At 41.7% G+C, this 26,665-nt stretch overlaps 1 protein-coding gene across 2 annotated transcripts in view; it reads left to right on the forward strand.

Annotated features, from left to right (window-relative positions):
- Positions 1–26,665, forward strand: part of lck (LCK proto-oncogene, Src family tyrosine kinase) — a 130,143-nt gene that overhangs the window by 19,672 nt on the left and 83,806 nt on the right. The window contains exon 1 of one of the 2 annotated variants that reach the window (XM_048558351.2): positions 25,481–25,569. The exons of the other annotated variant lie outside the window; for it this stretch is intronic. The gene's annotated coding sequence lies outside the window, so the exon portion shown is untranslated. Of the gene's footprint in view, positions 1–25,480; positions 25,570–26,665 lie in introns of those variants that run through there. 2 annotated transcript variants of the gene reach the window in all.

Here is a 26,665-nt window from a genome sequence, read left to right on the forward strand (position 1 = left end):
AGAGAGTGAGAGAGTGAGAGAGTGAGAGAGTGAGAGAGAGAGAGAGAGAGAGAGAGTGAGAGAGTGAGAGAGTGAGAGAGTGAGAGAGTGAGAGAGTGAGAGAGTGAGAGAGTGAGAGAGTGAGAGAGTGAGAGAGTGAGAGAGAGAGAGAGAGAGAGAGAGAGAGAGAGAGAGAGTGAGAGAGAGAGTGAGAGAGAGAGTGAGAGAGAGAGTGAGAGAGTGAGTGAGAGAGTGAGAGAGAGTGAGAGAGAGAGTGAGAGAGAGAGTGAGAGAGAGAGTGAGAGAGTGAGAGAGTGTGAGAGAGTGTGAGAGAGTGTGAGAGAGTGTGAGAGAGTGTGAGAGTGAGAGAGTGAGTGAGAGAGTGAGTGAGAGAGTGAGAGTGTGGCTGTGCGTGAATGCATGTGTGTGCGTGAGTGCCTGTGTGTACAGGCATGAGTGTACGTGCATGTGTGTGTTGTGAATGTGAGTATGTGGATGAGTGTGTGTGCATGCAAATATGAGTGTGTGAGTATGAGTGCATGTTGCGTGTATGTGTGTGCGGGTGCGTGAATGCATGTGTGTGCAAGGATGAGGGTGTCTCCTGTGTGTGTGCGCATGTGTCTGTGTATATGTGTGAAAATGTCTGCAAGTGTGTGTGTATGTGTGTTAACTGGGTAAGTTAGACAGCACTTACTTAGGTTATGTCATATGCTCAGGAGGAGTATCTCATAAAACTGCTTGCTTTGGTGACTGATATCAGTTCCCTATCTTCAGGCACATACCAGCCACGCAGCAGTGAACATCGGCCAGAAAAGAGCCTCACTTTGAAATATACCCTGTGATTTCATCTAAAGCCACGTCATTACCATAGCAATACCATCAAAGTTTTTTTTAATGAAGAAATAAAGTATTTATCCAATAACTTAAATATTGCTGGTAAAAATCACATTTTGACAAAGTTTTTCATCTTACACTCATCAGGTCAGAACAATTCACAAAAATATGAATATAAAGGATCACAACCTTTGATTTGATTTGATTTGATTTAAGCTTTATTGTCACATGTACTCAAGTACTGGAGTATAGAATACACTGAAAAGTGTACAAAGCCTCCGCACATGATGGCACCGATACACTTGGGTACAAGTAGGAACATAGAGAAACAAAGTTAAAAGTAAAGCATTACTGTTGTTCTTGGCACAAATAGAAAAAGAAAGGAATACAGTTAAATTTAACATTAAAGCCCTTCCGAGTGTTAAGTGGAAAAATAAAGGTAAAAGTTCAACAGTCTTTCTTAAGTGCACTCTCCGCAAAAGGGCTCAATCTCCTCCACTTTGGCCCGCTCTTCGGTAACCCTGGGCTTCCTGCTCTCAACCCCACAGACAGCAGGGGACCAACACTTTGGGCTCGCTCTAACCACGTTGGTCCCAGGCCCACAGCCGCTTCCCCACAACGGGCCTGTAACTGATCCTGCTCCAGTTACCAGGCCTCCAGCCGAAAATCCTCAGGACACATGGCTACTGCCACATCCCCACGATGCCATAGCTGCTGCTGAACCTCACTCCGGATCTCCAGGAGGAAAGTAAAAACAGACAAGAAGGAGGGAGAAGAAGAAAGAGGAATGATACTACACGAGAAGAAATTGTTGATTGATTAATAGTGGACACTAACTGGCAGAACTGCCATGGAGAATACATCAGTTTGATGATGACTGTAATTTCATTAACTGGCAAGCTTATTTACATTTAAACTAGGCAGGTTGACTATGATTAGTCAAGGCATTGTCCTGAGAAAATTAGACGAAGCAATGTAAATAAAACAGCAACATCAGAGTTGCTTTCAAAATGTGAATTCTCAAATCATCTGAATAAAACTATTCTGAATGGAAATGCCCTGATGAATCAAGATATGGTAGCACAATGATTATGTTGATAGACTCATAAATCACACTTGTTAGAGTAATGACCTGGGATCAGATATCGAAATCTCCGGTGCAGCAGCTGAGGAGTTTTAATTTAATTAAATAAAATTTCTGCATGAGTTTACTATCTTTACTGACATGCAATAATCGTTAAAGCTGTTTTGCTGTTTAGAACATAAGCTATTGAATCTTTTTAGGCATCTTTAAACATCCAATAGCTCATTACTTAAGCAGCTTCCTTTCCCTTGTAATTCCCCCAGACTCCCTTTGTAACTTTCACGGAAACCTGGGAGAAATTAGAAAGATGAGATCACAAGGAGCTGGATGAACACAGCAGGCCAAGCAGCATCAGAGGAGCAGGAAGGCTGACGTTTCGGGCCTAGACCAGTCAAGGCCCGAAATGTCAGCCTTCCTATTCCTCTATCTCGGATTCTCCAGCATCTGCAGTTCCTACTATCTCTGAAATTAGAAAGGTGGCTGTTGTTAAAGATTCAGTAGTGGTCTGGGGAAATCCTTGTGCCAGTCAGTGTTGATATGGGCTATGAATGTTAGTTTATGTGCCTCATGGAACACATAGTTATGGACTTTCTAACTTTAAATTTAACTGTATTCCTTTCTTTTTCTATTTGTGCCAAGAACAACAGTAATGCTTTACTTTTAACTTTGTTTCTCTATGTTACTACTTGTACCCAAGTGTACCGGTGCCATCATGTGCGGAGGCTTTGTACACTTTTCAGTGTATTCTATACTCCAGTACTTGAGCTAAGTGGCTTTCTGATTTGTGTAAAGACATTACTAGCTGAATACAAATCACCATTTGTGCTCAAGTATTGTCGATAAAAGATACTTCTTTGTTAAAGCTTTTCCTCTTGCATTCATCTGACAATTTGTAAGAGTACCATGATAACAGGAGCATCTTTTGACTGTATGAGCAAAGCCCATTGACTGATTGGCAAGTGGTTCTGAATGTTGAATTGACTGGTAAAAGTGTTATCATGGAGAATATTCTTGTGAGATTTTGTTAATAGCTTTGAGATATCATACAGTTAAAGAGCTGATAAACAAATACAGGGAATGCTGGAGAAACTCAATAGGTCTGTCAACATCTGTGAAGAGAAAAGTAGTTATCATTAACAATCTTTTAGAAAAGACTCACAACAGAGACGAAACATTAACTCTGTTTCTCTCTCCACAGACACTGCCAGACCTGTTGATGTTCTCCAGCATTCTCTGTGTTTGTCTTAGATTTCTGGCATTTGCAGCATTTTGCCTTTATTTGAGCATAAAGACATTGCTTCTCTTTACATTGGCATTCTTGTAAAAATGTCCTGATGTGCGCAAGATAAACAACTTCAATGCATTGTGCCTTGTTTTTGCAGCAATATGATCCCTGTTGTTTATGCCAAATGCTACTGGAAGATGTTGGCAAACTGTCAGTACGAACACTTCCGAGCATTTCCTGCAACAATTACTCCCTCAGCAATCCAAACCCGCTCAAATGTTGCGATAAGGTTAAAGAGCTGCTGATACATTTTCTCAACTTGAAACAAAGCACCCGCGGTCAAGTATCAGAACCATCTGAAGCATTTATTTTATTACCCATTTTCTGTTGGCACTGCCATTTCACTTGCACAACACACTTTGTGAATTATAACTGATTCAGACAAGACTTCACTCCGGTTTAGGTAATAAATAAAAGATCATTTTGAGGAGGTAAACTCACATCACTTTGGATTTTTACCAGCCATAACTGTAGTGTAGAAAATTACATGTACACTGTACTTAGGACTGGCACTTTTAACTTTACACATTTTCCAGCTTTTGATCATCTTTTGCATTTAAGTACTGGTGCAAAACTTTACTTTCTCTCCAAGTACATAGATTAATATGTTCAGTGCCAAAGATAAACCAATACTTACAGTTGGAAATAAACTGTAATAATGTCAACTTTGCACTAGACCAGAGCTATGGGCAATATTGTGCAACACTTTCGGCGTTCTATAATTAGAATACAGAGTGGACAATTGCTGGGACTGGAAAATATTTCGTCATGATATGACCACACAGTAAACCAAAGTGTGAGTAAAGCGGCCAGCTTACTACAAAATGCTTCCTCTGTTCTAAAATCATTGCCATTAGCTCATGTAGTTAAACAGAATTCAAATCCATGTTCAATTCTAACTATAATTGTAAAAGCTTTAATGTAGTCAGTTTAAAAATCAAACATTTCGTGACAAACAAAGAAACACGGAGTAAGAGAAGGTCGGATGTGTTCACTTTATTCTCTGTAACCATGCCGTTGATAACTAGAGAAGTATTTTCACGTGTTTCAGAGCAAAACTTTGCATAAACAAAAACAACATGTACAGATCATATATAAAATAGAATTAACCAGCCTATTGGAATGGTACCAGGACAGAGCTGAAATATAAAGGAATAGAAATTAGATCTGTTTTATAAAGCTCTGGTTCCACTCCAGAATTCTTTGCTCAATTTGGATCACTGTACTTCAGATTGATGGTGGAAGGTGCAGAGCAAAATCACTGGAATCATAAAGAGCTGAATTCTGAGGACACCTTCTGTTTGATATTACATTCCCTTGAATTCAGAGGATTAATTGGTGATTAGGATTGATGGGGTGGCATGGTGGCTCAGTAGTTAGCATTGCTACTTCACAACTCTAGGGACCCAAGTTCAATTCCACCCTCAGGCAACTGTCTGTGTGGAGTTTGCACATTCTCCCCATGTCTGTGTGGATTTCCTCTAGCTGCTCCAGTTTCCTCACACAATCCAAAAACATGCAGTTTAACTGCATGTTAAACCATGGTGTGGCAGTGCTAAATTGTCCATAGTGTTCAGGGTTGAGCAGGCGAGGTGGATTAGCCAGGGGAAATGCAGGGCTATGGGAATAGAGTAGGGGGATGGGTCTAGTTGGGATGGTCTCCAGAGGGTCAGTGTGGGCTGAATGGGTCAAATGGCTTGCTTCCACATGTAAGGATTCTATGTACAGTTATTTGGTAGATATACATCTTGAGAATTGCTGAAAGAAATAAATATTTTGCCAAAGCTTTTCATTTTGCACTCATCAGAACAATTTGCAAGGCTACCAATTCAAGGGGGACGAACTGATATTTATCGTGCATGGGAGGAGATTGGATTGGCTAGTAAGTGGACTTTGATTGTTAGAGCTGCTGCTGTGGAAAATGCTCTCAATGCTGATTGGCAGTTAACAGCCAGATTTTTTTTATTTCAAAGCAGGGAGATTGACTTTGATTAGTAAGGGCATTGTCCTGAGAAATTGTTGTTATTTACTTGTGGGACATGGACAACGATGTTTAGCATTTATTGCCTGTTCCTTGTTGCTGTTGTAAAGATGGTGGTGAGCTGCCTTATTGAACCACTGCAGTCCGCACACAAACCAGCATGAACCAGCAAATGACTGTCACCTCGTTAGTTGCATTTAAACAAGTCTATTTCTGGATGTGAATTTGCTCGCTGAGCTGGAAGGTTAGTTTTCAGACGTTTCGTCATCATTCTAGGTAACATCATCAGTGAGCCTCCGACGAAGCTTCGTCGGAGGCTCACTGATGATGTTACCTAGAATGGTGACGAAACGTCTGAAAACTAACCTTCCAGCTCAGCGAGCAAACTCACATCCTCAACCTGAGCTACAAATCTTCTCAAAACTCGCAAGTCTATTTCTAGTTGTGCAGTGCATTAATAAACATAGCTTCTGGTCCATGCAAGTGTACCACAGTGTGAGCCTAACTAACTCAGGGTTATGAAACTCATGTTGTCCAACCATCACATCTCACATTGGACATTGCTGTGAGCTTTAGAAGCCAGGCTGACCAAGGACAATGAACACTTCTTTAGAATTGCTGAAGGGACATGCTGTCAGATATGATCTGCCAATACCTGGAATGTAGAACCTACTGACTTGGCACCATGCCAGCACTGAAATTGATAGATCATATTACTCAGCTGTGTGATTGTCTTTCACTGCTCACAGTGAGATACTTATTGTACCCAATCAGCCAGTGCTCGCAGGCATTTGTCAACTTTCAATCCCATTACCTTCTCCAATTCTACATTTTCACCAACATTCATTTATTTCACTTCCACAAACTCACTAGTGAGTTAATTGGAACTAAATTATTTCATGGAGACGTCTTGTGTTTTCCCCAATGAACACAGACACTGAGTATTTATTTAACTTCTCTGCCATTTTATTTTTCCCATTATAAAATCTCCTGTCTTTGCTTATATTAGGATCCAATAATTTGTCTCTCCTAAGCTTTTCCTTTTTACATACCTATAGAAGCTTTTACATTCTCTTAACATTTCTTGCTATTTTACATTCACATTCTAATCCAGGGATGCACAACAAATACTGGCCAGCCAGTGACACCTACATCCCACAAATGAACAAATTTTAAAAAGTTCTTTATCTCTTTATCAATGTCTTGGTCATCCTTTGCTGAATTCTTAAATTCTCCCAATCCATGGGCTTGCAACTTTAAAAACCTTCACCTTTGACCCAATACTGTCTAACTTCCTTCATTAGCCATGGCTCTCTCACTTTTTATGTTGAATACTTTTTGCGGTAGAGGGATGTAAGTCTTTTTAAGAAAACTAAGAGTTAGTTCCTCAAATACTAGCCATTGGCTACCTATTGCCAAACTTCTTCATATATTTTTCTAACCAATCACAGACAATTTCCTCCGAATTTCTCTGTAATGGCCTGTTTTTAGATTAAAGTGTCTTGTTTCAGTTTGGACTACAACTTTTTCAGAATTAATGGAAAATTCTTTTATAGTCGCTGTTACCTAATGATTATTTTATAGTAGGTTTTAAAATTAGCTTTCTTATTGCATAATACCATGTGATTCCACTGAATGGCAGAGCAGACTCAAAGGGCTGAATAGCCTACTCCTGATCCTCATTACTATGTTTCTGTGTATCTACATATCCTGTGCCCCAGATGGTTCTTGAAGATATTGCTCCAAAAAACTGGCTTTAACACATTCTAGGAATTCTTCCTCCATATAATTGGTGCTAATTAGGTTTACCCAATCTAAATAGAGATTAAAGTCACCCCTGTTTATGGCTTTCCCTTTGCCAAATGCGCAACTAATTTCCTGATTTATAACATGCCCTACATTACTGTTCCTTACTCATGATTTATAAATAACTTCTAGGTCTGTTATGGTTTCCCAGTTCTATCCAAGCAGATCCTACAGCCTAAATAAAAGCTGAAAGAACTGCGGATGCTATAAATCAGACACAAAAATAAAGTTGCTGGAAAAACTCAGCAGTTGAACTTTTCCAGCAACTTTGTTTCAGATCCTACAGCCTGTTCTTCCGAACAAAGATGCTGTCTCACTGATACACTGACCCAGTCCCTTCAAACAGTGTAGAAGGATGCCAATCAGCCAGGCATGCCTGTACCAGCTCTGACCGAGCTTTGTGACTGAAGTATTGCTGGAGAAAAAAAGACGAATTTTGTCAAAACTTTTCAACTTGCACTTTTCAGGACAGTTAGTAAGATTACTAATTCATGGCGAATAGCAAAATTTATGCTAATAGTTGGCATGGGGATTCTGATTGGTGGAGATGTTGCCATTGATGATGCACCCGTTAATGATGGTTAATAGTTAAGTATCAGGCTTTGTTTAAGTATCGACCAGGCAGAGTTTATCAGATTGACTTTTTTTTTCATTTATTCTCAGGATATGGGCACTTATTGCCCATCCCTAACTGAAAGCATTGCTGTGGGTCTGAAGTCACATGTAGACCAGACTGGGTAAGAATGGCAGTTTCCTTCCCTAAGGGACATTTATGAACCAGATGGATTTTCCCCCAACAAATAGCAATGGTTTCCATGGTCATCATTGGGCTCTTAGTTCCATATTTTTATTGAATTTATATTCAACAATCTGCCGTGGTGGGATTTGAAATCAGGATCTCAGAATTTTACCTGGGTCGCTGAATTAATCATCTGGCAAGAATACCACTAGGCCATCACACCCCCTTATTGGGCCCTGTCCTGAAAATGAGTCAGTGCATGGCTGTCACCCACTCTGTTGAGCTGAAACATGCGCAGTGTGTATTACACAGCCCATTGCATACTATACTTCCCATAGCCTTGGGAAAGCAGCCAACATAATCAAAGACCCCTCCCACCCTGGTTACATTCCTGTCTACCATTTTCCGTCAAGCAGAAGATACAAAAGTTTGAAAACACATACCAACAGATTTAAGAACAGCTACTTCCCCACTACTATCAGACTTACAAACTCACCTCTCATATATTAGAGTTCTTCTTTAACACTATATTCTGCATTTTGTTCTATAACCCTAATGTATTTATGTAGAGTATGACTTCCCTGGATAGCAGGCAATACAATACTTTTCACTAAATTTCAGTTCATGTCACAATAATAAATCAAATCAAAATCAATAATGGGCTTTCTATCAGCAAAGAACAATGCTCTGTGCATTTTTTCAACAATTTTCCAGTTCTATTCCAGCAAAAAAACTCCATCATGACTCAACAATTTTGCTCCCTTTTCCCAATATCTCTGATTATTATTCTTATTTAAGCATTCATCTGATGCTTTATTAATGCCTTTGTTGCACCTGCCTCCACCCAGGTCCCAACAGTGCATCCCAGGTCCTAACTATGCTATGTTTGAAAAGGATTTTTCTTATGTAACATTTGCTTCTTTGGCAAATTGCCATACAGCTGCGATATCTCATACTGGAGCCATATGCAGTTTCTCTCTACTTACTCTGTCCACCCCCTTCATAGTTTGAAAACTTCCATCAAATCTCCTCTTAGCTCTCTCATCTCCAAGCAAAACAGTCTTAACTTCACCAACCTAATAACTGATCTTTCTCATTGCTAGTACCATTCTTACAAATCTCTTCTATATTTTCTCCAATGTGTTCACATCCTTCTCAAACTGTGGCTGTGAAAGCTATACATAATATTCCAGATGAGGTGGAACAAATGCTTTAACACAACGCCCTTGTCCCTGTCCTCTATGTTCCTATTAATAAGCCTAGGACGCTGCATGTTTTATTAACTGTTCACACTGTCTTTAGTAATCAGGGCCCTTTCTTTTGTTCACTCAGGCAATGTGGGTGTCACTGGCTGGCCAGCATTTATTACTCTAGCTGCCTTTGAACTGAGTGGCTTGCTATGCTATTTCAGAGGCCAGTGGAAAATCAACCACATTACTTTGGGCCAGGCCAGGTAAGGATGGCTGTTTCCTTCCCTGAAGGGCATTAATGAACCAGATGGGTTTTGACAATTGTTTCCTGGCCATCAATGTATTTTTAACTCCAGATTATTAGTGAATTCAAATTCTATCATCTGCCATGGTGGGATTCAAGCCCACAACATTCACTGAGTTGCTGGATTAATAGTCTAGTGATAATACCACCAGGCCCTTGCCACCCCTAAATACACCTTGGTTTCTCTGCTTTTATAGCCGCTTTAGAATTTTACTTTATTTTTATAATGTTCTTTCTAACAAACTGCATCATCTCACATTTCTCCGCACCACACCTCATCTGTCGCCTCTCTGTCCATTTCATCAACTTGTCAACATCCTTTTGGAGTCCTACACCAACCTCCCCCAGTTTACAATGCTTCCACATTGTGTATCAGCCACAAACTCCCTTGCACACCAAGATCTAGATCATTAATTTGTGTCAGGAAATTCAAGGGCCCTAAAACCAAACCCAGAAGAACTCCACTACAAACCTCCCTCCAGCCTGAAAAATATCCATTGAACATGACTCTCTGTTTCCTATCAGTCAGCTAATTTTGTATACACATTGATACTGTCCTCCTGCCTGTCATGTAGCATTATATTTAACCCCTTTTGGAAGTTCATGGACACTACATCAACAGTATTGCCCTCATCAACTCTCTGCAATTGCTTCAAAAAAACTTCAACAGGCTAGCTCCGTCTGATTTTTTGCTTTAGAAATACATGATGGCTATTCCTGATCTATTCACACTTCCAATGGGATTATTAATTGTATTTCTGAATGAATATTTGAAGATATTTCCACACCAATAAAATTCAACTGACTGGTCTGTAATTGCTGGGTTTATCCTTATATAATGCTATGTAAGAGTAGCGGGGGTTTGGTACTCTCTTCCTCAAATGGTGGTTGATGCTAATCTAAATGTTAATTTTAAATCTGAGATAGACAATTCTTATTAAACAATGGTATCAAAGGATATGGGCCCAAATAAGCACATGGAATTGGGTCACAGATCAGCCATGATCTTATTGAATGGTAGAGCATGCTCAAGGGGCTGAATGGCCTACTCTTGTTCCTATGTTTCTGTGACTAGTCAGAGTCATACTGAATGGAAACAGACCTTTCAGCACAACTCATCCACACTGACCAGACATCCTCATCTATCCTAATCCCATTTGCCAGCATCTGGCCCATATCCCTCTAAACCCTTTCTACTTATATACCTATCCAGGTGCCTTTTAAATGTTGTTCTTGTACCTGGCTCTACCAATTCCTCTGGCAGCTCATTCCATACACACATATCACCCTCTGTGAGAAAATGTTGCCTCACAGTTTCATTTTAAATCTTTCCTCTCTCACCTTATTAAACCTACACCCTCTAATTTTGGACTTACCCCATTCTAGGAAAAAGACCTAGGCTATTCACCCTGTCCATGGCCCACGTGATTTTATAAATCTCTACAAGGTCACCCCTCAGCCTGCGACACTCCGGGGAACAAAGCCCCAGCCTATTCAGCCTTTCCCTATAACTCAAAGTTACTAGTCCCAATAACATCATGGTAAATGTCTTCTATATCCTCTCAGGTTCAACAACATCTTCTCTATAGAAAGGTGACCACAATTGTATTCAGTATCTCAAAAGTGGCTGAATCAATGTCCTGGACTGTCCTAGGTAAGGTTCCTCAATGGTTTACAATTCCAGATGGGATTCCCACAAATTGTTAAATTCCAGGTGACAAGAGATGTATTGGTTTCCCTTCTCTTTTCACCCTTTTCTCAGTTGGTCACAAGAAGGTTTTTAAAGAGGATCCCTCCCTTTGTGGGTACATTTCTCCCAAATCCAAATAGACATGTGTTTTAAATGGAAGAACTGAACCAGAGATAATGGGAACTGCAGATGCTGGAGAATTCCAAGATAATAAAATGTGAGGCTGGATGAACACAGCAGGACAAGCAGCATCTCAGGAGCACAAAAGCTGAACCAGGCTCTTTTTATAGTGAACAGAGAGTGAGTTTATTAGTTAATAATTATGAGAAAAAATAATAATGCAGCACTTTACACACAGATTGGGAACGTAAGATGAATAAAAGAATTTGAAAAGATGTAGAAGTTGGTGCTGAGTTGTTTGTGGTGATTTGATAATAGAACATCATGACCATTATATGAAATGGAGCCACTGGAGTTGATGTCAGTGGTTAAATAGTCAATTGTGATGTTCTGGACCTTGCAATGATTGAAATTCTTTGTTCTGGTTCCTTTCGATGGTGATTGACTGGAAACACTCAGAGCAGGGGATTACATTTTCCTTTCCTTCAGCTGCAACACAGGGATGGTTAATGGCTGTTCTCAAAAGATGACCTTTGCAGCACAATTGTTCATACACTGCTATATCAGGTGCCCAACACACATTGGCCAAGGGCTGTTAGTCAATTTTTGAACTTGCCTTTTATATATTTCTGAAAGGGCAAAGAACAATCATGTTTGCAGGAGATGATTTCCTGTTGTGAGAGGGCTGGATAGTCAGCCTTTTGTTATCTGTTCCTTTCTATTCTTTGTGTTTGAAGTTTCCTTAACACTACACAGATATGATACTCAGTGTTCACAGAGAAGTCAGGCAGACAGCCACTGAATTTATTCCACAGACATTTTTCATCTGGAATAGTTTTCTTTTAAAAATCAGAATTAAAGTTCAGTACGTTATAGGTTGTAATAAAGCTCAAAATACTTTGTTAAAGACCAAAAGAACAGTGGATGCCGTAAATCAGGAACAAAAACAAAAGTTGCTGGAAAAGCTCAGCAGGCCTGGCAGCATCTGTGGAGAAAAAAAATCAGAGTTAATGCTTTGGGTCTTCAATTCTGAGGAAGGATCACTGGACCCGAAACATTAACTTTGATTTTTTCTTCAGCGATGCTGCCAGACCTGCTGAGCTTCTCCAACAACTTCTGTTTTAGTTCAACATATTTTGTGGTTTTTAATCAGTTTTTGTCTCATCTACTCATGGGACAGATGCATCATTAACTGGCCAGCATTTATTGCACATCATAACATAGGGTGTCATATCCTCTGTTCCCCCACCCACACCCCGGGTCTGGAGAGCTTCATAGGTACTTGAGCATTTCTCTGTAATTTCCACTGTCACTTCCTTCAATAACCTTAGATGGTCCCATCCCTGGCTGATGATTTATCAACATTATGTACTGACAGCTTATTTAATACCTACTCCACATGAATTTTAACCCCATTTATGGACATAATTTCCTCCTCCATTGACTGAGCAACTTCTGCTTTCTGAGTGAAGGTAGTTGTAAAATATTTATTTAACTACTTTGCTAAATCGCCTGCCTCCATCTGTATAGCACCTTTTGGATCCCTAATTGGTCCAACTCCTTCATTTTACTGAGCATGTTCCTATGGAAGACTTTGGGATCCCCTTTACATTTATTGCCCGCCTTTTATCATAATCCTTTTTGCTTCTATTATTTGCTTTTTCACCTCCCTCTGACACTTCTATATTTGTATTACCCTCCTGATGCACCTAACCCTATCACAGGCACACGTTTTTCTTCCTCATCTTAATTTCTAACCCCTTTCTCACGCAGGCAGCTCTGGGTTTCTTTGTCTTGCCTTTATTTTTCAAGGGAATGTGCCTCAGTTGTGCCAGATCAATCACATCTTTGAGGGCATTGTCTACATCACCTCATTTTCCTTTTAGCCTGTCCCTCTTAAAAGTCGAATATCTTTGAATATTCAGTTCTAAGCCTTAGTCACGCTGCAACCACTTCTCTGTGTTGGCAATTAATACGTATACTTTTATTCAGGCAATCAAGGACCTTCTTCTTTCTACTTATGTCATTAGTACCAGTGTGGACCATGATCTCTGGCACTATGTCCTCCCTCAAAAGAATGCCCTGCAGCTGCTGACCCAAGGAGGCAACATACCATCCTGGAGTCACAGCTGCTGCTACAGAAATGTCAGGCTGTTCCCCAGACTATCAAAGTGCCTCATCCATTGCCCTTCCACTCTTCCCTCCCTCCCATCTGTGTAGTTGTGCCTCTTCTGCTGTCACATGCCTGGCCTCGCTACATTCTTCTCATGAACCACACCCTCGCGTATCCAAAATGGAAAGCTGGTTAGATTTTTGTTTTTTATTGTTATCAAAGGGTGAGAGGGTCACTGGCTGGACCAGGATTTATTGCCCATCCCTAATTGCCCAGAGGGCAGTTAAATGCCAACCACATTGCTGTGGGCCTGGAGTCACATGTAGGCCAGACCAGGTAAGGATGGCAGTTTCCTTCCCTAAAGGACATTCATGAACCAGATGGGTTTTTCCAACAATTGACAATGCTTTCGAGTTCCTCATTAGACTCTTAATTCGAGATTTAATAAATTCAAATGCCACTATCTGCCGTGTGGGATTAAAGCACAAGTGTTACCGATACAAAGGATCCTGCATTGGTCTTTTAAAACTGACTGGCCATCACTCCTCCCTTCTCCATTTGCCTATTCTTAATGTGACATGTGGCCCCTTTGTTAAACTTTCTAATGGTGTTGCTCTGAGCATCACAGATACACTAGTTACTTGAGCCACCATTTCAGTTACTAAAGTGCCAAACACATGTGTTTGCACCTGGAATGGAGACAGATCCGACACATGTGACTCTCTAGGTCACATGAAGCATCCACCACTCCCCACATGGTACAGGGTGGGCATTCCACATTGCCTGAGCGGTTTTGTTATGCTTTCAGCCCACTTTCAGGCCATTTACTCTGAATTGGAGAAAGCACAATGTGAAATTATTTAACTTATGTGAAATTATTTAACTTATATTATTTAGCTTATTTAAGCTCGGTCTCTTTTCATTGGAGAAAAGGAGGAGGAGAGGGGACCTAATTGAGGTATACAAGATAATGAGAGGCATAGATAGAGTCGATAGCCAGAGACTATTTCCCAGGGCAGAAATGGCTAGCACGAGGGGTCATAGTTTTAAGCTGGTTGGTGGAAAGTATAGAGGGGATGTCAGAGGCAGGTTCTTTACGCAGAGAGTTGTGAGAGCATGGAATGCGTTGCCAGCAGCAGTTGTGGAAGCAAGGTCATTGGGGTCATTTAAGAGACTGCTGGACATGCATATGGTCACAGAAATTTGAGGGTGCATCCATGAGGATCAATGGTCGGCACAACATTGTGGGCTGAAGGGCCTGTTCTGTGCTGTACTGTTCTATGTTCTATGTTCTAACAATCGTCTCCAGTAAAATGAAAGTGTATCTGACTGCCTGCCTCAGGGTCCTTTACTTTCCCACTTCTCTAGGTGATGTTGGCTTGGGGCTCTCCTCTTGCCCATTCCTGAAGGAAGACAGATTTCTTGTGACTGCATCATTTCCTGCACTATTTCCTGCGACTGGGGTGACCAGAGCAGGAAGGTACAACCTTAAAATTAATGCTAGGCCATTTAGACTTGAGATCAGCGCGTACTTTCTCTCCCAAAGGGCAGAGGATACTTAGAACTCTTCCATGACAAAAGATTTTCAGGTTTGATGTTAACTGAAAACCTCAGAACTGTGATCAGTAGTTTCAGAACGGTTTCATCAGGCAGTTCAATGTGCTGGAGGTGTGGATCAACCATGATCACATTAAAGTGTGGAACAGCCCTATATGGGCTTATCCTTCATTCCTGGGCTTCTATTTGGGAATATTCAAAAGTATATGGGAGTGTGGGGCTCTCCACTGTCTTTTTGAATGGTGGAGTGGGGTCTATGGATCAAGTGACCTGTTCCTGCTCCTGCTGATCTTCCTGCATCGTAAATTGTGATAAATCAAACAGTTTATAGTCAGAGGGTCATTTCTTCATTTGTCAACAAATTGAAACCAGGGGCTATGAGGTGGAAGCAGGAGTATGGTGTAGAGATTGAGGATCATCCATGACCATATTGAATGGCAGATCAGGCTCGAGGGTCCAAATGGCTTACTCCTGCTCCTAGTTTCCATGATTTCAGTTGGGATGGCACGGTAGCTCAGTGGTTAGCACTGCTACCTAACAGCACCAGGGTCTCAGGTTCAATTCCACCCTGAGATGACCATCTGTGTGGAGTTTGCACACTCCCCCTGTATCTGCCATGTTTCCTCTGGGTGGCCTGGCTTCCTCCTACAGTGCAAAGATATGCAAGCTAGATTGATTACCCATGAGGGATGCAGGGTTATAGGGATGAGATGGGCCTGAATGGGATGCTCTTTGGACGGTCAGTGGTGACTCGATGGGATGAGTGACCTATTTCCATACTGTATGGATTCTATGCCTGAACCCAAACCTTTGAAATTTCATGCCTTTGTTCATTTCCTTTAAGACAGCCCTTAGAGCTCTGTCATTAGCCAAGTTTTTGTCATCAGCCCAATGCTGCTCCCTTGGATCAGAGTCAAATTTTGTTTGAGAACTCCCCTGTTTAACAACACCAAAGATGATCTATAAATGCAAGTTGACATTCAAAGAAAGATAAACATTGACATTTTTGATGTTGCCTGCAGTGAAACAACTTGAGATTTCCTTTAAGTATAATAATAAAATTGTCACTGCGTACTGGGGTGTTTTAATATCAGAAGTAATAGCTGATTCATTTAGGACAAGCTCATTTTACCACAAAAAGTAATTTAATAATCAGGAAGTGTGACTTAATCCAAGAAACCTTAAACTGCATTTAACCCACTGTTTACAGACATGGAATGGAACTGTTCATTACTATTTGCGATATTTTCTATTAGCAAAATAAGCTCAGCTTCCTGGAAAAAAAATGCTACAAAACTGTTTACCAATGTGTAGATTTCAAACTTGAGTATTTTTTTTTTAAATCTGTAACATTTTACATTTTAAAGTGCTGACAGGATGCGAAAGTGCAAGAACAAGAAATACCTGGATTCTAACCACAGGACAGAAGTAGCTATCAGATACTCACATGGATGGCTGATAAACAAATCTGTACTGCATAATGAAGGTAGAAAGACCAATTACTCTAACATCAGGAGTAGGCAAAATGCTTAGATCTATTATTAGGGACATTGTAACAAGGCACTCAAAATATATGTGATATTAAACAGTCAACTTGGATGTATTGCAAGGACATTGTCTGACCTAGAGTGGATTCTCTGTTATATTTGTCAATGAGTAAAACTAAATGTTGGCACAACAGGCAATGATTTAGAAAGACATAAGCAATATGTCTTTCCAACTTGCCCTGCTATTCAACATGTTCATGGGAGTCCTTCTACTTTAACTTTGCCTTCTCACACTATCTCCATATCCTTTATTAACAGCTTGACTTCCTCCCATTTTACCAAAGCCCTTTAAACCAAAAGCTAATATTGCAGTTGTCTTCCTGATTGCTTAAAGGACCTGTGTTAATTTTCTATGATTAACACATATACCTTTACAAACAAATCCCTCGGAGTGCAAACAGTTCTCAGTCCCTCAGCATCCAAAATGTTTCTTGCCTTTTTTTTATTTCTCCTGACAATGTGGATGATTTCAATCCACACTACCAGGTCCTAGCCCACTCCCCCAACCGGTCTTTTTTCCTCCCCCTTCCCCCAACCGGTCTTTTTTCCTCCCCCTCCCCCAACCGGTCTTTTTTCCTCCCCCTTTGCAGCCTCTGTGCATCTTCCTCACTTATTGCTTTCCCATTCAGATTAAAATGTCAGAAAACCTGCTTAAATTATTACTGTGATTGGATCCAGGTGGATCTTATTGACTATGGGATCCAGGTGGATCTTATTGACTATGGGATCCTTGATTGTGGTTGTTAACCTGGACCATTCAGGAAGCCCTGGCCAATAGATGTAAACTGGGGATTTAGAATTTCCTCAGTTCAGGAGACTGACTCCAAGCTAGCAGTGTACTGTGCACAAATATATAAAAGGTGGCTTAGTGATGAGACACTAGCCTTGTGACAGTTATTTCAATTTTACTCAATTCCTTGTCTGAATCACTTACATTAATTCTAAATAGTTAAAGTCCAAGTGCTGATCAGCACAATACCCAGAGCCTGTTAGCTTGAAAAATCATGTTTTTTTTAAACTAAAAGAAAAGCAAAAAGTGTGGATGCTGGAAATCAGAAGCAAAATCAGAAATTGTTTGCAAATCTCAGCAGATCAGACTGCATCTGTGGAGAGAAACTAGAGTTACCATTTTGGGTCCGGTGATCCTTCTTTAATTTGTTTTGTGATTTTTTTGTTTTGTATGTTTCTTTTATTTTCATTTATTCTCCATTTCCTTTCTATCAAGCAGTTCTTAAACTTTGTGTTGCCCGCAACACCATGCAACCGCATCTTGGCACCATCTCGAAGGCTTTTTTTAAAAATTGGATGCATTCCGTTCAGTGTTCCCTTCAATCCATCTTACTATCTACATTCTCTTAAATACACATCTGTCAAGAACAATGTCCTTGCAATACATTGAAGCTGACTGTTTAATCACATATATTTTGAGTGCCTTGTTATAATGTCCCTAATAATAGATCTAAATATTTTGCCTACTCCTACTGTTAGAGTAATTGGTCTTTCTATCTTCATTATGCAGCACAGATTTGTTTCCTAAGTTTCAGTACTTATGAACTGTTCTAAGGAATTCACAAAGATCTGAAAAAGAATCAAATTTGAAAACAGTTTCCTTTTCAGCATTCACCTAATGTTATTTTCAACATCAATACCTTTAAACAAGCTGTTAGCTCAGCTCACTGTGACTATTGGCGTGAGTTTCTAAACTCATACCTTCACAGCCTTGTAAGATGTTTTCTTCTCTGACACTTTCACAATCTTCTGCTTCTGGATGTTTTTTCTAAGCATCTCAGGATATCTCCCCTTCTGACTGCTCATTTTGGTGACTGCTAAGCTGTAACCCTCCTGGGTGGAATGGCGGTTCAGTGGCTAACACTGCTGCCTCACAGTGCCAGACACTTGGCTTTCATCCAAGCCTCAGGCAACTGTCTGTGTGGAGTCTGTACATTCTCCCTGGCGTATGTGTGGGTTTCCTCCGGGCACTCCAGTTTCCTCCCACAGTCCAAAGATGTGAAGAATTGGTAGTTTGGACATGCTAAATTGCCGATTGTGTCCAGGATTACATGAAATCCTGTTTGCAGTTTACTGTTCAAATAATTTTCTAACACTTAAAAAAGCAGATCAGACCTTTTGTAGAACTGAAGTCTAAAATCTATCTTTCCTCCATCTTAGAAGTTTAAGTTTCAAAATATCAACAATGTGTTCTAAACCATCAGCTCAGTACACATGTTGTGGAACACTGCTATACCATTTAAAAGTAGTCTCCTTATTGAACAGGTTTCAGCTGTCTCTACTGAGATGTCCCTTAGTGTTTGTTTAAGTCTCTATAGAAGGCAAGATCCCAGAATTAGCTGGCTGCCTTGCTCTCAATTTCTGTTTAATATTACAAACTTTAAAATGCTCAAAGGAAAGGATTTGTTATAGAAGCAAAAGATGGAAGATGATAGAAATCTGAAACAAAACCACAAAATAGTTGAAAAGCTCAGCAGATCAAGCAGCGCCAATGGAGAGTGCAGGGTTCTGAAGAAGGGTCACAGGACCCAAAACATGAGCTCTGCTTTCTCTGCACAGATGCTGCCAGACCTGCTGAGATTTTCCAGCAATTTCTGTTTTTATTTCAGATTTCCAGCAGTTTTTCACATACACAGATAAATGCACACATGCTGGAGAAGAAATAGTTAGAGATTATCACACATTTTTAGAAGTTGCAGGCTAAAGAACTACTATTCTTTCGCTGTGGTCTATTGAAAAATGTGCCTTTATTCCTGAAAGATTGGTTGAAGTATATTCAAAGCTCTGGATCTGCATTTCAGAGTACCTGCAGAAGTCCATCAAGGAAATGGACATTTTTGGTAGGTCACGATGTTAGATACTTGTGGTTTTTGTGCCAGAAAGTCTGGTTTCTGTAAAGTGGACTGCGAAACAGAGAACAGTTGGGAAACTTTTAAGATGCAGCTGTCTCCTAGTTTAAGAAAGATTGAGCCTGCTGTCTTTTTCTGCTCTTGATGTCCTGCAGCTGTTGCTCTTCATCGACAGACCAGTTTCTCTTGAGTTTGTGGAATATAGTAATCTGTGACTTAAGGCCGTTCTGGTCACATGATCAACTGTTATTACCCACTTAAAATTGTCCAAAGGCATTTGTGCAGTGTCTGAGGTGGATCATGGCCACCCACACCTAGTTTTGATTCACTGGTCTCTGCAGTTTTTATTGCTGTTAAATTTCAAGCCCACAGACGATGGTCTAGGAGTCTATAGATTTTGAATTTCAAATAAACCACAAGTGATGGTAGTGGATATAGCAAGAAGGGCATATGCTGGAGTCAGAGATAACACAGCGAGTAGCTGGAGCAACACAGCAGGCTAGGCAACATGAGAGGAGCATGAAAGTCAATGTTTCGGGTTTACACCCATCATCAGGACTGGGGAGGGAGAGGGGAGCTGGGAAATGAATAGAGGGAGGAGGGGAACAGCTGGGGTAAGATAACATGGGACGGCAATATGTGGATACAGGTAGGTTGTAGGGGTGTTTGGTCAATGAGAAGGGTAGGCAGATAGGTAGTGTCAGGTTAAGGAAAGCCACCACGACCTGCCCTTCATAGTGACCACTCACTCCGCAAATCCCTCATCCACACCACACTCCCCACTGGCCCCACCACTCCCAGCACTTTTCCCTGCAATCGCAGGAAGTGCTACACCTGCCCCTACACCTCCCCTCTCAACTCCATTGAAAGCCCCAGACAAATTTCCCAAATTGGACAGGTGTTCACCTGTACATCCTCTATCCTGGTCTACTCTATCTGTTGCTCCCAACGTGGTCTCCTCTACATCAGTGAGATCAAGCATAGACTTGGTGTACCATTCGCAGAGCATCTGTGCTCTGTATGCTATAATCAACAACACCTTCCGGTTGCCAACCATTTTAGTTCCCCCTCCCCCTCCCTGGGTGACGTGTCTATCCTGAGCCTCCTCCAGTGTCACAATGACACCTCCCGCAAACTAGAGGAGCAGCACCTCATATTCCACCCTGGGAGCCTTTAGCCCGATGGTCTCAACATAGAATTCAGTTTTAAAATCTCTCCACCCCCAGCGTTAACCCATGACCAACCCTCCCTCTCATCTCTGCCTCCTTGACCTGACACAACCTGTCCATCTTCTCTCCCACTTGTCCACTCCAACCTTCCCACTGACCAAACCCCACTGCTCCCTACCTGCATCCACCTATCACCATCCAACCAGCTTTTCCAGCCCCACTCCTCCTCTCTCTATTTGTTTCTGGGCTCCCTTCCACCTCCCGAGTCTTGATGTTTGGTGTAAACCTGAAATGTCAACTTTCCTGCTTCTCTGATGCTGCCTGACCTGCAGTGCTCCTCCAGCTTCACACTGTGTTAACAATAGTTCAACAACGATTACTTATTCAGGGACTTTCCAGAGTTTTAAGGTAGAAACCACCTGATGCTTGAAAACCATCTTAACAATTTTGTTATAACACGGTGTGAAGCTGGATGAACACAGCAGGCCAAGCAGCATCAGAGGAGTAGGAGAGCTTGACGTTTCGGGCCGAGACCCTTCTTCAGAAATGGGGGAGGCGAAGGGGATTCTGAAATAAATAGGGAGACAGTGGGAAGCGGATAGAAGACAGGGTGAGAGGAGACAGACAGGTCAAAGAGGCGGGGTTAGAGCCAGTGAAGGTGAATGAAGGTGGGGAGTTAGGAAGGGGGTAAGTCGTCCAGTGAGAACAGACAGGTCAAGGAGGCGGGATGATGTTAGTGTGTAGGAGATGGAGGTGGGGCTTGAGGTGGGAGGAATGGTTAGGGAGGTGGGGACTAGCTGGGCTGGTTTTGGGATGTGGTTGAGGGAGGGGAGATTTTGAAGCTTATGAAGTCCACATTGATACCCTTGGGCTGCAGGGTTCCCAAGCGAAATATGAGATGCTGTTCCTGCATCTTTTGGGTGATGTCATCGTGGCAATGCTGGAGGCCCAGGATGGACATGTTGTCCGAGGAGTGGGTGGTGGGGGTGGGGTAGTTGGGGGTTGGGTGGAGAGTTGAAATGGTTTGCGACTGGGAGGTGTAGTTGCTTGTTGCGGACCGAGTGTAGGTGTTTGGAAAGCAGTCCCCAAGCCTCCGCTTGGTCTCCCCGATGTAGTGGAGGCCAGTTAACAGTTAACAATTTTGTTGGCACCTAGTTCCATTAAACTGAGTTAAATGTGTTTAAAGTGATAAATAAGACATGCACAGGCAGAGTGTAGGTTTTGACTCAGTGGGAAATTTTCTCATCTGCCAATCAGAAGGTGGTAGATTCAGGATATAATCCATAGCCTTGGGCACACAATCCAGAATGGCATTTACATTGAATAATGAGGCAACGAAACACTGTTGGAAATGTCTTTCATCAAAGCTGTTAAACTGAAGCCCCTTCTGTCCTGTCAAAGGGCTTGACATGGTAAATGCTGAGAGGATGTTTCACCTCACGAGGGAGTCTAGAAACAGACAGCATGGTCTCAGAATAAAAGGGCAACAAATTAAGGCTGAAGTGAGGAGAAATTTCTTCTCTTGAATGGTCGTGTGCCTTTGGAACTCTTTGCCACAGACAGCAACGGGTGCAAAGTCCTTTTGTACATTTAAGGCTGAGAAAGATAGATTCTTGATTAGTAGGGTGATCAAGGGTTGTAGGAAAAACGCAGAATAATGGACATGAGGAATGCCAGGTCAGTGATAATCCTACTGAATGGTGGAGCAGGCTCAAGAGGCCGAACAGCCAACTTCTGTTCCTGTTTCTTATGATTGTTATTGGCTGTCAGATGGGCATACGCCCAGTGGCTGCTTTTCACCTTGTAAGATGACGGTTTGCTCTGTGCTGGACAATATTGTGTTCAGCTTCACACGAAGTGTCTCAAGACCCCACTCTGGCCTAACACTCATTACTGCAGGGTGTGCAGAGAAAACTCTGGGCTGAGAAAATATACAATTCACTGGCCTCTGTCTCCTGAATGCTCTTCTCTATCTGTTGTTCACAGCTTTCAATTCCATCCCAGACAGGCAGCTGGCAGATGTCAGGGCTCAGAAACACTGCCTTCCATTTGTCAGTGTCAATTTTTCTACCATTTTCATAATGTTCTGGATGTGAGTTTGCTCGCTGAGCTGGAAGGCTCGTTTTCAGACGTTTCGTGACCATACTAGGTAACATCATCAGTGAGCCTCCGACAAAGCTCAGTTCGCAACAAACAACTGCACCTTCCAGTCGCAAACCATTTCCACTCCCCCTCCCATTCTTTAGATGACATGTCCATCATGGGCCTCCTGCAGTGCCACAATGATGCCACCCGAAGGTTGCAGGAACAGCAACTCATATTCCGCCTGGGAACCCTGCAGCCTAATGGTATCAATGTGGACTTCACCAGTTTCAAAATCTCCCCTTCCCCCACCTCATCCCTAAACCAGCCCAGTTCGTCCCCTCCACCCACTGCATCCCAAAACCAGTCCAACCTGTCTCTGCCTCCCTAACCTGTTCTTCCTCTCACCTATCCCTTCCTCCCACCCCAAGCCGCACCCCCATCTACCTACTAACCTCATCCCACCTCCTTGACCTGTCCGTCTTCCCTGGACTGACCTATCCCCTCCCTACCTCCCCACCTGTACTCTCTCCACCTATCTTCTTTTCTCTCCATCTTCGGTCCGCCTCCCCCTCTCTCCCTATTTATTCCAGTTCCCTCTCCCCATCCCCCTCTCTGATGAAGGGTCTAGGCCCGAAACGTCAGCTTTTGTGCTCCTGAGATGCTGCTTGGCCTGCTGTGTTCATCCAGCCTCACATTCTATCACAGATGTCCTTGACTTTGCAATGAGTGGATGCTGATGGACTTCACCAAATCCAGGATTTCGAGTCAACAGATATTGCCCAGGTCTCTCCACTCTCAAGGGAGACAGGCTCAGCAAACTCACAGTTTGGTGTTTTCAGTCAAGCTGCTGTTATTCTGCATTCTGTTCCTCAGCTCGGCCAGAGCAGCTGCATTGTCTGTGGTGTGTGTATGTGCTGAGTTTCAGCTTCAGATGATAGATTGTTGGTGATTGTGGAGCTGAGGTGTGTGAAGCTCGCAGCAAGCTCCATGCCCCACAAAGGCAGCTGGTAGTGTCACAATGGTGATTGTCTTCTTGATGAAGATCGTCACACCAAACTTGCTGCATGTCTGAGAGAGTGCCCTGATACCCTGCAGACGATCCTCAGTGTATCATCAGTGCAGAACAACTCGCTCAATTTGCTGCACATTTTCTCCTGGATCTCCAATTAGCAAAGCTAAGCTGTGTTCTGTCAGTTCTCAATATTAGATGGAGTGTATAATACGTGTTCAATAAATCATTGTTCAGGACCAGTTACCTTCCATTTGCTTCTTCTTTCCTGAGATGGGAACATTGTTACGTGGCAATGAAAAAAGTTGGTTCATGCTCATTCATTGTTGCTTGAATATTACTCAGTTCCTGTGAAGTTTAGTAGGAAGGAGGACACTTCACATGACACAGAAGTTTCATTTCTCCCTCTATTAACGGAAGAATTTGGGGACTTTTTAAAGCTACTGAAAGCATAGCCACAAAATGAGTGTGAGAAAGCTAAAACTCAAATGTGGGGAATATTTCCCTACTAAAAAAAAAATTAGATTTTGTGACATTTAATGCACAGAGGAAGGCTTCCCCGTAGTGGATTTTTGACTAACCACTCTGTTCAGAACTGTAAATTTGTGTGTTAAGTGCATGACAATGTGGCTATGCTTCCTCTGTTAACTGTGTGAGTGATGAACCCATACATTAATGATGCGAATGCAAATTAACTTTTAAACCACGAAGACGTATTTATATATCAAAAGCAACTTGAAGGCAAAAATCCTACATAGCTACAGCAGGAACTGCAGATGCTGGAGAATCTGAGATACCAAGGTGTAGAGCTGGATGAACACAGCAGGCCAAGCAGCATCAGAGTTGTGATCTGGAGCCTATGTCAGAAGGTGTTGGAAGCAAATTCTTTACCGGTTTTCAAATAGGAACAGAATAATTACTCTGGGAGAAGGTACGCACCAGGTTTGGGGAGAGACCGCAGAGAGTGCCAGGACAGGCAGGGTGGGTCGAATAGCCTGTGCCATCTTATAAGGCTACGATCTATTTTTGCAGCATGCGTAGGAAATCAGGTTGTTTTCACGAGGTAAACACTGAAAATACCTTGGATTGCAAAACATTATAATTCTTCTAAGCCACACCAACAATCATTGAAAACAATTAGCAACTGCTTTGACGGTGCAAGATCATGAGATGTGATTTGTTCCAGCAATAGCATTTCAAACAAATACTGGCTATCTTTACTATAGACAGCAATCTTTAAATCTGTCCCAGTGTAAGGGTAATTATATCTTACGCTGTGAAAATTTAAAAAAAAACAAGTATTTAGAAGACTGCTTTTACAGTCATAGCGATGTACAGCACGAAACAAACTCTTCGGTCCAACATTTTTTTTCTTTTTAAAAAAATGTTGCTCGTTTTACCCAAAACATAAATTTGAGTTTGAAAGCTTAAACCTCTCTTGGAAATATTCATTACACCCAAATGGAACATTTAAAATACAGGAGTTTGTGTGTTTCAATTCATTGCTGTGCAGTTACTTTGCCAACAAAGTGCACAAAGCAAGCTGTATCAGTGATAATGGGAACTGCAGATGCTGGAGAATCCAAGATAACAAAGTGTGGGGCTGGATGAACACAGCAGGACAAGCAGCATCTCAGGAGCACAAAAGCTGACGTTTCGGTCCTAGACCAGCTCTGATGAAGGGTCTAGGGCCGAAACATCAGCTTTTGTGCTCCTGAGATGCTGCTGGGCCTGCTGTGTTTATCCAGCTCCATACTTTATTATCTTGCACAAAGCAAGTGACATTTTATGAGCATGCTTCCAAGCGGTGCCTTGTGCCTGGTGTAAAATGTTAAAGCTATAAAATTAACACAGAGAATTTAAACATCAAAATGAACGGCGTGGAAAATGTATCAAGGAGTGGGACTTGTCAACTGCATCGTGGCAAATGATGTTTTTACATCAGAACCGATAATGAAATAAAGCAAGGAAATTGACCAGCAACATGAAACATGAGCAATTCTGAAAGTGGTAGCAAAATCTGCGCAGTTCCTGAATCCTCGTTGGAACTGTTTAGTTAAATTAGAATTATCAGAAATCTTATCCAAAATATCAGTTCTTTATTTTAAAAAACCCTGTTAAATTGTAAAGTCAATGCCAGAAGAGACTGAGATCTCCACAACCTGCGGCACTTACCCTCATCGCTGTTTGCTCCAGTCACATTTATTTTCGGACTGTCGGTAGGTCCCTTTGTCTTTTGAACTACTTTGCTCAGAAATACATTCACACTTTTGTTAAACTTCGATTTGTCGACAATTAGGAAAGCCCGAGGATGTTCAGTATTGAACATGTTAGTTTCTAGAATAGTCTTTCAGTTAACAGCACATTTTAGTAGTACATATTAAGTAATTATCGTTCGAAAAGACATAAAGTGGTAACTCGATTGGAGCTGTGTAAATACAACAGAACGGAATACGTTCGGAATGTTGTCAAAAGTGTTTCACAGTGTTCCATCAATGAATGCCCGTTTGTATATTTTACTGCAATCTGTTTGTGTCAACACACGGAACTCATCAAATGCCGCATGGTTTCAACGAAAAAGTGAAGCTACACAAATGGAACCTTGGTAAAATTTAGAAACGGTGAGGAATGTTCAAAAACACCCCGTTAAGGAAAGGGTTAAACATGGGGTTAGAAATATTTGTTTGATACAGTGGGAGGAATTGTTCTCTAACGATGTGATCGACCGAAGGTGTTACTAGTCACTTTTGTAACCCGTTAAATTATTTCTACCCGTGAATTTTTGTTTGCACTAAAACAGAAATTGCTGGGAAAAACAATACTCGGCAGGTCTGGCAGTATCTGTGGAGAGAGAAACAGAGTTAATGTTCAGAGTCCAGTCAAGGTGGGTCATTGCGCCGAAAGCATTAACTCCATTTCTCTCCGCACAGATGCTGCCGGACCTGCTGAGTTTGGGCAGCAATTTCTGGTTTTCTTAACCTCCTGATCTTCAGCACCCGCAGTCCTTATACTGACTTTTTTCATAGCTGGCGTTTCTAGAATGTGTCCATTTCCTCAGTTAGCTTACGGGTTGGCGGGGGGAAATGTGTGGGACAATTTACCCGGGGAATATAAGATTAAGATTATTGAACCTTCAACAGGCAGGACGTTCGACTCGAATTAAACCCTCCGTTTCTCATAGAAACAGAGAAAGGAAGATGTCCACTAATGACGTACACGATTGATAAAAGAAAGTAAATTGATCTTTCAAGTGTATCAAGAGCTAGGTGAAACATAAGATAGCTGCGCACCTGCATGAGTGTTCTCAGTGAAATG

This window comes from Stegostoma tigrinum, chromosome 24, assembly GCF_030684315.1.
Source record: "Stegostoma tigrinum isolate sSteTig4 chromosome 24, sSteTig4.hap1, whole genome shotgun sequence".
In the NCBI taxonomy this organism is placed as follows: Eukaryota; Metazoa; Chordata; class Chondrichthyes; order Orectolobiformes; family Stegostomatidae; genus Stegostoma; species Stegostoma tigrinum.